The following is a 14,241-nucleotide window of genomic DNA, read 5'->3' on the forward strand; positions in this document are numbered from 1 at the left end:
AATTAGCACTACTAGAGATGCCACATAAGACTAGTTCTACGTTTGTAGACGCCTTCCTTGTACTGTTTTCAGCACCTACTAAAACATTCTTGTTTAGAAAAGCCTACCCAGATGCTTAGAAAATTGAGGCATATTTTAACCCTCTTTAGCATTTTAACTTTCTGTATGTTTTAACCTATTGCTCATATTTCTCTCCCCCCTCCCTTGATTTTCCTGTTTTATCTTTTCATAAACTGCTTTGAGGGGTTTTTATTCTACAATCAAATGTTGCCTGAATTTTATGAAATAAATATAGATAGTTATACCTTGGGGGTGACAAATTATGAACTTATTGATCTTGGGTCATAGCTCAGTTTAATCTTCTAGACTATTTATTTAGTATTGTTGTAAATAAGGGTTTTTTTGTCAAAAGTGAGCTCAGAGCAGTTTATATCAAAACAAACATCAATAAGAGTGACAAAAATGGGGAGAGAAAAATTGAAAACCAGCAGCCTTATGCAGTGCTGTTATTTCCCTAGTTTGGCCTTAAGTAATGTTCCTGGCAGGGACGCGGGTGGCGCTGTGGTCTAAACCACAGAGCCTAGGGCTTGGCGATCTGAAGGTTGGTGGTTCAACTCCCTGCGACAGAGTGAGCTCCTGTTGCTCGGTCCCTGCTCCTGCCAACCTTGCAGTTCGAAAGCACATTAAAGTGCAAGTAGATAAATAGGTACCTCTCCAGTGGGAAGGTAAACAGCATTTCCATGCACTGCTCTGGTTTGCCAGAAGCGGCTTAGTCATGCTGACCACATGACCCGGAAGCTGTACGCCAGCTCCCTTAGCCAGTAAAGCGAGATGACCGCCGCAACCCCAGAGTCATCCGCAACTGGACCTAACGGTCAAGGGTACCTTTACCCTTAATGTTCCTGGCAATCACAAAAAGCTTTGCAGAAGCTGAGCTGGTAAATCCAACTGGAATTCCTTGCAAACCTTCAGTTCCTCTGCAAGGCTAATTATCATAATTTCTGTAAAATGCTATGGCCAAAAGAAGCATTGCACATTTATTAGAACATACAGCAAAAAATAAAATAAAAATGTAACCAGTTGATCATAAATCCATTGGTTTCAGTGTAGTTTCCTTACTAATAGTTTGGAGTGGGGTATTTTGTCATATTTACAACATGATTGAAACTAGTGTGGTACAGCGACTGACAAAGTTTGGGAGCTCCGCTCCCCACTCAGCCGTAAAGTTCATTGAACTACGTTGGGCCAATTTCCATGTCTCAGCCTAATCTACCATATAGTGCTGTTGCACTTGGAGGAGGAGAACTTTGGGGAAGGGCAGGAGAAAAATGCAATAAATGCATAAATAACACAAATCTATGTGATTATCATAGCTTCCCTCAAAAATATATGGAAATTGAAATTGCTCAGACTCCTGCGTCCTAGCCACACACACACACACACACACCAAGTTGCCAGTCTTGTTACAACAGCTCCACTGCCTACTGACCTGTTTCTGGGCACAATTTAAAATGTTGGTTAGGACCTACCAAACCCTATACAGCTTGGGTCCAGGCTGTCTCAAGGACCATATCTCCCTATATGAGCCTGCCTGGTCTTTGAGATCTTTCGGGAAGGCCTTTCTTTTGGTCCTGCCACCTTCACAGGCATGTTTGGTGAGGGCATGAGAGAGGGTATTCTCAGAAATGGAAATGTAAAGAAAAAGATGGTACATTTTATCATATGTGGTGGGAGTGCAAAAGGGTTAGAAATTATTGGGAAATGATACATAATGAATTGAAAAAATGTTTTAAAAGACTTGTTAAGAAACCAGAAGCATTCCTCCTAGGAATTCTAAATCAAGATTTAAAAAACAACAACACTGGGAATTATTTTTGTATGCAACAACAGCGGCAAGAATTATATTAGCACAAGCCTGGAAGACAGAAGAAATATCAATGAAAGAACAATGGCAAGGGAAACTTATGGAATATGCAGAACTGGCAAAATTAACAGATAAATTACATGAAAAGGATAGCAAAGATTTTAAAAGAGAATGGGGGCCATTTACAACATATATGAAGAGGCAACATAAAGAATTGGACTCACTGGCAGGGTTTGAATAAACAAACACAGTTGTATATAACAAAAAGTAAGACTATATGTACAGTGGTACCTCTGGTGACAAACTTCATTCATTCTGGAGGTCCTTTCTTATCCTGAAACCGTTCTTAACCTGAGGTACCACTTTAGCTAATGGGGACTTCCACTGCCACCGCGCCACCGCCGTGCAATTTCTGTTCTCATCCTGAGTTAAAGTTCTTAGCCTGAGGTACTACTTCCGGGTTAGCGGAGTCTGTCACCCGAAGTGTTTGTATCCCGAAGTGTTTGTAACCCAAGGTACCACTGTATTGGGAAAAATTTGGGAAACAACACACAGGGTGAGTAATATGGAAATAAAACAAACTGGGAATATGTGGGAAGTCGAGGGGGAGGGGAATATGGAAAATTGTTAGAGAAATACTGTTAGAGGATGTATACATGGAAAAACCAATAAAAATATTTTAAAAAGAGAGAGAGGGGGCCTTCTCGGTGGCTGCTCCCAGGTTGAGGAACTCCCTGCAACTGGATGCTAGGCAGGCCCCCTCTCTCTTTCCTTTCCCTAGCATGCAAATACTTTTCTGTCCTGCTATGGCAGGGTCTTCTGAGGGTCTGTTACGAGGATTCTTTGGGAGAAGCCATGTTCTTTAAAAGAATGGTGTGCAAACAATTTTGTGTGTATAGTTTTATAAGGCTGCACTTAGGCTATAATTGCTGCATTTTATGGAAATGCTCTTTAAAAAACCAAGCCTTTTAAATCTGAGCACAGTGTGGAATGAGCAGGAAAAGGTTTTTGCTTCTTCCCTTGTCATAACATGAGAATTCAAGCTCTCCTGGTGTAATGCAGTAGATTCAGGGCAAACCAAAGCAAGTATTTCTTCATGCATCATTATCTCCTGGACTTCACGCCACCACATGATGTGGTGGCAAGTGGCCTCACTGGCTTTAAAAGTGGAATACACACATTCAGGGAGGTGAGGCCTATCAACAGCTTTTAGTCACAGCAGCTAAACTGCGCCACGTGAGGTTCAATAGATTATACCACGTCCTTGGGAACAGCTTGCTATATATGTGTGCTTGGGGACAAACCTTATGTTGCCTTTATGTTCCATTTATGGACTCCCTGGTACATCTGGCTTGGCCGAATTGGAAACAGGATAGATGAGCCTGTGGTCTGACTCTGGCAGGGACATTATTATTATTATTATTATTATTATTATTATTATTCATTCAATTTATATCCTGCCCTTCTTCCCGAAGGAGCCCAGAGCATCAAACATATCAATAATAAAACTTTTTTTTTTAACTTTTAAAAAACAATCTCAAGCATTACCAGCAACTGTGTCTTTCAGTCATCACATGCTTGGCTAAACAGGAATGTTTTCAATGTTTTCTCCTGAAAGTCAGTAATGAGGGAGACAGATGCACTTCACCAAGGCAGGCATTGCACAAATGGGGAGCCACCACTGAAAAGGCCCTGTCACAGGTCAGCTCCCAGTGGTGGCACCACGAACAAGGCCCCACCTCCTGGTCGAAGGGTCTTAGATGGCTGATATAGGGGAAAGTGCTGTTTTTGGTAGCTGGGACATAAATCCTTGAGGATTTTATATGCTAGCACCAACACCATGAATTGGGCCCAGTAGTACACTGGCAGCCCATGCAGTGCTTTCTGGATTGGTGACACTTGACCCCATCGGCCTGATCCACTTACCATCCTAACAGCCACATTCTGCCCTATGCCTTTAGGAGAATGATATGCAAAAATGCACAGATTACAAAGAAATGCACACATTACAAACTTGATCACCATCAACATTCCTTCTAACAAAGAGCAGGTGGTCGGATTTTAAGTAAGTGCTTACACCTGTGTCCACACTTGCCTGACATTCTGACTTGTAGTGGGTCCCCACGGCTAGTCTGTACAGAGATCAAAATGTAAACATGCCAACATTATTGGATTCTATTTGTGCTACTGGCTTGCAGAGAATGCTACAACCAGGAACTTGGCATGCTTGCATGGCCTATTTTCAGGCCTTAAATGTGTGCTCAGGCAAAGGTAAACAAATGGCTCATACTTCCCTGCTCACCTTTGAGAATCCTGACAAAAGCAAATGCTTCATTGCACACAATGAAATGAAATTTACAAGGGTGGTAATGGCTCTGCAGAGCCAAAGTACGTCTTGTGTTAGGAGCAGAATTTTAGTATCATATGTTTTTCGGCCCTTACTTAAAGGCCCAACTTAAAACTTACCTTTAAGGGGGGAGATTACTTTAGATTCATAGGTGTAGCTACATATGTACATCATACATGCATACATAATTTTATCTGTATGCTGCCTTTCCATAGTTGAGACCATGCCCAAGGCAGCTTACAACCTGAAACAAATTGTGAACATAACAAAAGTAGTCATAAACTGAAGTCCAGTTCCAAGGGCCTTCTGGCGATTCCCTCACTGCGAGAAGTGAGGTTACAGGGAACCAGGCAGGGGGCCTTCTCGGTCGTGGCACCCACCCTGTAGAATGCACCCCAACAGATGTCAAGGAAATGAACAACTATCTGACTTTTAGAAGACGTCTGAAGGCAGCCCTGTTCAGGGAAGTTGTTAATGTTCGGTGTTTTTAATATTCTGTCGGGAGCCGCCCAGAGTGGCTGAGGAAACCCAGCCAGATGGACAGGGTATAAATAATAAATTATTATAATTAATAAAGCCTCAAAAAGTACACAACCAAATTAAGCAATTTCCACAAAAATCATAATAAGATCTAAAACAAGGATACAAAAATGTAATATCAAAAAGAGCAACAACCCCAACAAAAAACCCAAAAAAATCACCCCAACCCAAGGGTCTGTTCATCAGCCTCAGCTTTTGTAGTTGGAGTCATTCAGGGACCCACTCTGTCAGGTTAGGAGGAAAAAAGTCTGCAGAGCAGGTCTTCCAGGATTCACAGCCAAGATGGTCTTTGTCCTCTTCAGCCTCCATGTTCACAGAAGTACACTGACTACAAACAGGGGCAAACACTAAGAGTTCATAGAATTGTAGAATTGGAAGGGGCTGCAAGGGTCATCTAGTTCAACCTCCTCTTTTGCACAACATGGGGCTCAAACCCACAACCCTGAGATTAAGAGTCTCATGCTCTAACTGCTGAGCTATGCTGACCACCACCATCTTGCCCTGCACATGAGCTTTGAAGAGGGGCAAACCCACAAAAGAGGTCTACTTGGGCTTGGTGGTCAAGGGATGCTGATTGACTGCTGAATACACATAGAAAACCCTGGTGGAACAGTACATGGAGTGGAGGGCATGACTGATTGACTGACTGTAACCATGAACATGAGAACCCCACATTGAAACTTTTTGTTGCAGGTCCTGCTTGGCTCATCCTCATCTTCTTAGGAAATTAGGTTTAGTAGTGGTCGCACCTTGACTTCTTTATTAAGCAGCATACTTACTTTCTAAGTAGCAGCCAAACTGAAGCTGATCAGTTGATCAAAAAAGAATGGATGTCCCTTACTTCTGAATATCAAGCTTCACTGCAGCTGTAGACACCATATTTGAAGCCTCATTTTTCATAGTGAGCATCGTTTGATAAATGTTGTGTGGCACTAGTTTGGAAACAGCAGAGGGGGAAATGCCAGCTATTGAGTGCCACCTTCTGGATTACCAGTGCACTAACAGGGGGAAACTATTTCCTAAATAAGTATTTGAAAGACTTTAGCCAAATACACACCATACCTTTAAAACAGACTCCCTCTCCCCAAGAATCCTGGGAAATTATTTATTTTTTTAATTACTCTTTATTAGTTTTATATATAACATTCAAACAAGACAACACTCAAAAAACAAACAAAAAACATAACATCAAATACTAAGAAATTGTTACATAAAAATAAAATAACTTCCTTCTTTATGTTTTGACTTCCGTCAACCTCAACATGGGTCCTTTGTTTCCTTGGTAGCTGCCTATTATATCTTTAATATCTGTTAAGAGTTTATATTTAATTCGGGGTTTCATCCCCAGTCCAAGGAGCTATGCTAGCTGTGGTTGATGGGAATTGCAATTTAAAACATCTGGAGGTCCCAGCTTGAGGGAGGCTGAACTAAGCTAAGGCATATTCTTTGTCATATCCTACCCCCCCCAAAAAAAAACCTGAACCTGGTTTGACAGCCATGCTCTCTTCCCAAAGAATTCTGGGAACTGTAATTCTCTAAGTGAAAACTGCAATTCCTAGGATTATTTGGTGAAAACTGTTGCACTGATACAATCCTATACACTTACAATCCTATAATATTGCTTAAGGTTTGCCTTGGAGCCTTGCCTTGTGACACTGGATAGTCTTCAGAAGCCTGACGGTGATACGGGGGGGAGGGGGCAGGATTCTGTCCCACCATGGACTTTTTTTTTTCATATCTAACTTAAAAAAAATAATAATCAAAAAATACAATGAACCCTGGCGGCATCGTGCTGATGACCTAATATACATTTGTGTGATTCAAAAATAAATCAAACATGGCTCTGACCCTCTCTCTAGCTTGCTCTGTTTTACAGACAAGCATTGATTAAATTCTAACACTTATCAGATCAAGGAATTTCAGGGTTAGCCCACCCATAAGGTAAGGCAAAGCAACCAACTCAGGCAGCAGAGTCCGAAGGGGCAGCAATTGCAATGACCATGTTTATTCCTCCCTTGTTCCTCATGTAGATCTTCACTCACCCCTTCTTCCCTGGTGGCAGGGACACCATTTGGTGTTTCACCTACGTGACGTTAACATATGAGAGTGCTGGAGGTGAAATAGTTAAACAGGTTACCCAATCAGAACCCAGGGGGTGGAGTCACAGCCTCAGGTACCAAAATGTATTGGGCTGGCCCTGGTTCCTTAGGTTGCTTCCAGACAACCTGTTTACTGAGCGTTCATCCTGATTTGTTTGCAAAAAATATGTAGGGAGTTAATATGATGTTGGCTGTTTATTAAGTACTCGCTATGATTTGTTTGAAATGAAGTTATTTGGCATGCTGTCAAGCAATTATCTCACACTTGCCTTTCAGCCAAAAGTAATAATAATAATGCAGGTGTTCTTTTTAAGCAAGTTTGTTTCACACAAGTCCAAATCCACTTTAATTGTGCACTCTGAATTTACCAGTGTGCCATTGAATCCTACCTGCAAGATAGCAGCAGACTGCTTAAAGAACCTAAAATATCCTTGTTCAATAAATTATTGATTTTTCAGGTCTTACTGTAGATCTTATATTATCCACCAGATGGCACCAGCTCAGTAATTATGAAGGGAATGAATGTCTACCGAATGGCTACTAACACTCTGTTCATGTTACTAGCACTATCATGGTGCTTCGAACGGCCTCACAAAGAAGTGTATTGTTTGATTATTTTCCGTATGAGGCTCTCAAAATAAAATAAAAATCCATTAGTTGTTATAGTTGTACTATTAACTGCTTGTATTGATTAGTGCAGCCTTGGCATTGTTCGTTTTGATTTTTAAAACTCACATACAAGGTTGCATTGTAGCTGCACAGATTTGGCCCGTACAGATGACTACATCAGTTAGTTGTATTTTATTTTGCTTGGTTTTAAGTTGTCAATACTTCTATTTTACTGAAAGGGGGAGAAAGAGACTGGGCTATTTGTTGAATGTGTGCTTACATTGGTATTCACTACTGAGTACATTCTTGCCTGTACAGCCTAGCACTGGGCATTAAAAAACAAACAAACCCAAGTTCTTTCAAATCCGGAGAAAAGTCAGATGATTGCCAAAGTTCTTCACAATTCATCTGCCTTAACTGATGCAATGCCCAGTTGACTTTAAAATTATTTCAGGAATAATAATAATAATAATAATAATAATAATAATAATAATAAATTTTATTTATATCCCGCCCTCCCCAGCCGAAGCCGGGCTCAGGGCGGCTAACAACATTAAAACAGTATGACATTATAAAACATTATAAAAATGAATTAAAATCAAAATTGATGGCAACCATAAACTAAAGCTTTGTAAAGATTGCCAGAGGAGGGGGTCAGGCTGCGCCCTGACCAAATGCCAGGTGGAACAGCTCTGTCTTGCAGGCCCTGCGGAAAGATGTCAAGTCCTGCAGGGCCCTTGTCTCTTGTGACAGAGCGTTCCACCAGGTTGGAGCCGCAGCCGAAAAAGCCCTGGCTCTAGTTGAGGCCAGCCTAACCTCTCTGAGGCCTGGGACCCTCAAGGTGTTTTTATTTGAAGATCGTAAGTTCCTCTGTGGGGCATACCAGGAGAGGCGGTCCCGTAGGTACGAGGGCCCTAGGCCGTATAGGGCTTTGAAGGTTAAAACCAGCACCTTAAACCTGATCCTGTACTCCACCGGGAGCCAGTGCAGCTGGTATAGCACCGGATGAATGTGATCTCTAAGCGAAGACCCCGTAAGGAGTCTCGCTGCGGCATTCTGCACCCGCTGGAGTTTCTGGGTCAGTCTCAAGGGCAGCCCCACGTAGAGCGAGTTACAATAATCCAGTCTGGAGGTGACCGTCGCGTGGATCACAGTGGCTAGGTCAGGGCGAGAGAGGTAAGGAGCCAACTGCTTAGCTTGGCGGAGATGAAAAAATGCCGCCTTTGTTGTAGCTGCAATCTGCGCCTCCATGGAGAGGGAGGTATCGAAGATTACACCCAAACTCTTAACGGACGGTGCTGGCACTAATTGCACCCCCGCAAGAGATGGGAGTTGCCCCCTCAGTCCCATGTCGTCCCGTCCCAGCCAGAGGACCTCTGTCTTCGAAGGATTTAACTTCAGCCGGCTCCCACGTAACCATCCAGCCACAGCCTCCAAGCATCTGATCAGTGTGTCTGGGGCCGAGTCTGGGTGGCCGTCCATCAACAAATAGAGTTGGGTGTCATCAGCATACTGATGGCAGCCCAGCCCAAAACTCCGGACAAGCTGGGCGAGGGGGCGCATAAAGATGTTAAAAAGCATCGGGGAGAGTATTGCACCCTGAGGCACACCACACACCAAGGAGTGGCGGGATGACAATTCCCCCCCAAGCGCCACCCTCTGTCCCCGACCAGAGAGAAACGAGCGCAGCCATTGAAGGACTGTGCCCTGGATCCCCACGTCGGCAAGGCGGTGGTCCAGGAGTTCGTGATCGACCATGTTGAAGGCTGCTGACAGGTCTAGAAGAATCAGCAGCCCCGACCCGCCTCAATCCAGCTGCCTGCGGAGATCATCTGTTAGGGCGACCAGAGCCGTCTCGGTCCCATGACCAGCGCGGAAGCCGGACTGGAATGGATCCAGAGCTGATGTTTCATCCAGAAACCTACCAAGCTGTTCAGCAACCGCTCTCTCAATCACCTTACCCAGGAATGGAAGATTCGAGACCGGGCGGTAATTGGATAGATCTAAGGGATCTAATGATGTTTTCTTTAAGAGCGGGCGCACCACTGCCTCCTTCAGTTCCCCTGGGAATGTCCCGGTGCCAAGGGACAGATTGATGATATCCCCCAGGGGGGCCCGCACCTCTTCTGGACACGCTCTAATTAGCCAGGACGGGCACGGGTCGAGAGGACAGGTGGTGGGCTTTCCAGCTTGGAGGAATCTGTCTACATCAGCTGGGGATATCCAGTCAAAGTGGTCCAATACTGAACCCGAGGACAGTCGAGGGGCCTCCAGTTCCTTTATTGTATCCAAATTGGCAGGGAGGTCATGGCGGAGCAACAAGACCTTCTCTGCAAAAAAGCTCGCAAATGCCTCACAGCTGTGTGTCAAATTGTTATTTAAATTTGGCTGTCCTTCGAGGGACGTTAAAGACCGAATTATACTAAATAATTGCGCCGGGCGAGAGCTAGCGGATGCAATGGAGGCCGAGAAGTAGGACTTTTTAGCGGCCTTCACTGCCATCTCATAGGTTTTCATAAAAACCCTATAAGATGTTCTTGAGGCTCCGTCACGGGCACCCCGCCATACTCGCTCTAGCCGTCTGAGGTCCCGCTTCATTTTCCGGAGCTCCTCGGTAAACCAGGGAGCCCGGTTTCTGCGGGGTCGCAGAGGGTGCTTAGGTGCGATCTCATTGATGGCTGCCAGGAGCTGGGTATTCCAGGCCTCAACAAGCTCAGTCAATGAGTCGCCAGGGGGAGAAAGGTCCCGCAAGGCTTGACGGAATCTATCAGGGTCCATCAGCCTCTGCGGGCGAGCCCAAATTGGCTCGCCACCCAAGCAGGGTGGGGGTGGAACGTCAATCCTGGCTTTCAGAGCATAGTGATCAGACCATGGCACCTTCATCGAAGGAAACATGATCACATCTATACCGACGCCAAAGATCAAATCCAGCGTGTGGCCTGCTTGATGTGTGGGGCCCGAAACAAACTGGGAGAGCCCTAGTGTCGCCATGGAAGACACCAGGTCCAGAGCCTGTGAGGAGGGAGTGGCATCAGCATGGATGTTGAAGTCCCCCAATACCAATAGGTTAGGGAACTCCAAGGCCCAGCCGGCCACCGCCTCCAGCAGGCCTGACAGGGTGGCTGCTGGTGCGCTAGGTGGCCGGTACACCAGCCAGACAGCCAAGCTCACCTCGGAGCCCCACACTAGGCCAACACATTCAATGCCGGGGATCGATGGCGATGGTAGAGCCCTGAAAGAACAATCTTCCCGGATTAATAACGCCACCCCTCCCCCCCGGCCCACAGTCCGCGACTGGTGAAGGACGGAGAAACCCGGGGGCGCCATCTCTCGTAAGGTAACAGTATCCCCTTCGCGCACCCAGGTCTCAGTCACACATGCCAGGTCAACCCCCTGCGAGGTGAAGAAATCTCGCAGGGTAGCGGTTTTGTTGCCTATAGACCTGGCATTGCACAACACCAGTGACGGAGGTGAGTAATCCTTGCTCACCCTACCCTCGTCTCTCGGGATGGGGCGCAGATTGGAAGGGGTACGAGCATATCCGTATCTCGATCCCCTTCGCCTATGACATCTGCCCCCACCGCCATACCTCCCTCGCCCTCAAAGTTATGCTCAGTAACTTTAAAACTTAAATTCTAACACTCTGACCATGATACCACAGTCTTGCTTGCCCAAATGAAGGCTGGAGGGTTGTGTTTGTGTGTAAAACCCTGAATGTTGCATAGCTGGAAAGCAGCCTACTGTACAAAGTTCTCTACAAAGTTAGAAATCACATCCGTTGTCCCACCCACTTTTCATTTCTGGTATGCTGCTCTAGAAAGGCTGCAGGTCTTGGGCTACAAAGTTCCCCACCCCTGTGTTAAATGGTGTTACAAGTTGCCACTGAGAAAGCATCTTCCTCACTGCATTGTTCGGGTTCAGTATGACTTGGTGCTAAAAGGGACGCGGGTGGCACTATGGGTTAAACCACAGAGCCTAGGACTTGCTGATCAGAAGGTCGGCAGTTCGAATCCCCGCGACGGGGTGAGCTCCCGTTGCTCGGTCCCAGCTCCTGCCAACCTAGCAGTTCGAAAGCATGTCAAAGTGCAAGTAGATAAATAGGTACCGCTCCAGCGGGAAGGAAAATGGCGTTTCTGTGTGCTGCTCTGGTTCGCCAGAAATGGCATAGTCATGCTGGCCACATGACCCGGAAGCTGTACGCTGGCTCCCTTGGCCAATAAAGCGAGATGAGCGCCACAACCCCAGAGTCGGTCACGACTGGACCTAATGGTCAGGGGTCCCTTTATGACTTGGTGCTATCTAGGGAAATGGATGTGGTAAAATCCCAAGAAGGCTAAAATGCTTCTTAGTTATGGATGTTCTCAGAGCGGTATGGCACGGCTAGATTGCGTTTGGTGCCTGCTTCCTTTGATCAAGTCCCTGGTGCCTGGCTGCAGAATGGTGAAGTGGCAAATGGCTCATTAAGAAGTTTGAACTACACAGGCACATCTCATTCGTTGCAAATCTGAATCTAAATTCCCAGAAATAACGGGCTGGAACATATAACTCATCTCCCTGCATTGCATTAACACATCAACATTTCAAATCGAGCTGCCACTGGTGTTTGTGTGCTAACTGACACTTCATAGGTCCACTAGAACTAGTAGAGGCAGAACTAACATTTCACCACTGGTTCCACCCAAGCATTAAAGAGTCCCGCCAGTGGCCTGACAAGCCACAAATGCAAATAATGAAGTTACCTACGTGGTTGTTGTTTTTTAATTCCAAAAAGTTTTGCTAGCAATGCAGGCTTCATGCTGTGTGTCAGAGTGAAAAACAACAACTAGGCAGCCCCTGGTCTCTGGAGAAAATGCCATTATAATGAAAAGTATATCAGGTTTTCAGGGACAGGGTGGAGAGGGAAGGCTTGTAAGATTTGTCGAAAGATCAAACTCCCAGAGTGATGAGGAAGCCAGACTATTTTATGGAACCTTGTGACTTGTACTGAGCCCCAGTGCAGATACAAGATTTCTCAGCTTGTTTGCTCTGAAGTGCTTTGGGTGTTCCACAAACTGGGTGAAGAATGCCCCCAAGCTTGCATACTGCATACTGTTACACACCACCCCAATCTCTGAGCGGTGCGAGATTCCAGGTGTTCCGGGTGCTTATCCAGGTTCTGTGATATGAGGCAAGCATGGCGCATTTATGATATATGGTTCATTTACACATACATACAACCTGAACCTACGATGGCGGGGTTCATATCATTATCTCCCCAAAAGGGTCCTGTTTCTCCCATAGTGTAGCCTTGGATTCAAGCAGAAATCAGACATCATGCTCTCTCCCTGCCTTTTCCAGTCTGCAACCTCCCGCACCCCCACCCCAGGTCTCATCACAGCCAACTCTCAACTCTGGCTTTGTCTTCTAACTAACTGAGTTGAGGGAGGGGCCCAGAGCCCCATCTCTCGCTTTCTTAATGGCTCATCGCCTTTCCTTTCCATTCTTAATGGCTCATCTCCCAGGCAATTAACTAGCCTGCCTTATTGAGCTTTAAACATTGGCTGGGTCCACGGATTAAGTCTCTTACACCCACAAACCCGTAACACAGGGGAGTCTGGCACCCACAAACTCATAACAATACCTATAAAAGAAAAGAAGTGAGTGTCGCAGTAGATTTTGGGAGAACTACAAACCCTAACAAAAAAAAGACCTCTGGGTTTAGGGCCATGGAACAGTGCCTAATCAGCATGCTTTTGAGACAATGATGGATGGATGAACTGGACAAATATCTCTCCTCTGCATGTGCACTCATGGCTGCTACTTTGCCAGGTAAGGGAAGGGGTTTCTTTTTGAGGGAGGGGATGGCAGCAGGGAGATGGTAGGGGGAGGGTGGCTAGTCATTTTCAAAGGCCTGGATTGGCTCAGAAAATTTATCTGCCTTTCTCCTGGTTTTGTTTCTTTGTTCTGAAGAACATGGACTACATTTGAGCTAATCCAAGGTGAGCTTGCTCATCTCTAAAACCAACAGAAACAAAAAGTAGTAATGCAAATATATGTATAAAAAACTGCCAACCCAAGCAGAAAGGTCTTTAAGCTGTAAGATCAGAAGGGATGGAGTGGCAGGTTCTGCATTAGCACGTGTAATTCTTGAATGGCTGTTTGGGTCCCACAGGGCCCTCAACATAGTAATGATACAGTGGTACCTCGGGTTACAGACACTTCAGGTTACAGACTCCGCTAACCCAGAAATAGTACCTCAGGTTAAGAACTTTGCTTCAGATGAGAACAGAAATTGCACAGCGGCAGTGGGAGGCCCCATTAGCTAAAGTGGTACCTCAGGTTAAGAACAGTTTCGGGTTAAGAACGGAACTCCAGAATGAATTAAGTTCTTAACCCGAGGTACCACTGTACTATGTAGTGTTGTGGGAAATGTCAAAGGAAGCTAGACCCAGCCATTTAGCACTGACTGGAGAGTTGATGCTACTACTGTCACCCACCGCTGCCACCAAGACCCATCAGTAGAGGATGGAGGACCCAAGGCTGCCTAAAACCTGAAACTAAATGCACAGCCTTTAAATGTTGTTCTGAAGCTCTGGAGAAGCATTAAAGAAGCCCATGCTCCTTATGAATGCCACCTTGGTCTTCTGTCCTCCCAGACCTTGGGGGAACTCTTTGGGAAAAGATGCTTGGGTCCCCCATGCAGAATGCTTCTCCTACTGAATCCTTGGACAAGCCTGCAGTAGTCTAAAGGTAGCCTGAGGAGTTCCATCCAGGGATGCCTTGTGTGGATTCGCCCACCTAAG

Source organism: Podarcis cretensis (genome assembly GCF_951804945.1).
Source record: "Podarcis cretensis genome assembly, chromosome: 5".
Taxonomy (NCBI): Eukaryota; Metazoa; Chordata; class Lepidosauria; order Squamata; family Lacertidae; genus Podarcis; species Podarcis cretensis.